At 55.1% G+C, this 236-nt stretch overlaps 1 protein-coding gene across 1 annotated transcript in view; it reads right to left on the bottom strand.

Annotated features, from left to right (window-relative positions):
• The window catches only part of EMH_0012000 (uncharacterized protein), a gene marked incomplete at both ends in the record, with an annotated part of 2,560 nt that overhangs the window by 1,258 nt on the left and 1,066 nt on the right, over positions 1-236 (bottom strand). The gene's annotated exons all lie outside the window — the stretch shown is intronic.

Here is a 236-nt window from a genome sequence, read left to right as displayed (position 1 = left end):
GCCGCATAAAAGACGGAATGTTCTCCCGCACCAACACAAACCTAAGCAGCAGCAGCAGCAGCAGCAGCAGCAGCAGCAGCAGGAGCAGTAGCATAAGCAGCAGCAGCAGCATAAGCAGCAGCAGGAGCATTGTACGCAGCAGCAGCAACAGAAGCAACAGCAGCAGCACAAGCAGCAGCAGTGTAGACAGCAACTGCAGCACGAATGGTATTAGCAGCGCAAGCAACGGCACAACA

The sequence above is a fragment of the Eimeria mitis genome, genomic scaffold, assembly GCF_000499745.2.
Source record: "Eimeria mitis Houghton genomic scaffold, Emh_scaff431, whole genome shotgun sequence".
NCBI classification, from domain to species: Eukaryota; Apicomplexa; class Conoidasida; order Eucoccidiorida; family Eimeriidae; genus Eimeria; species Eimeria mitis.
Note: the sequence above shows the minus strand (reverse complement) of the source record. Positions and strands in the feature narration are given on the sequence as shown.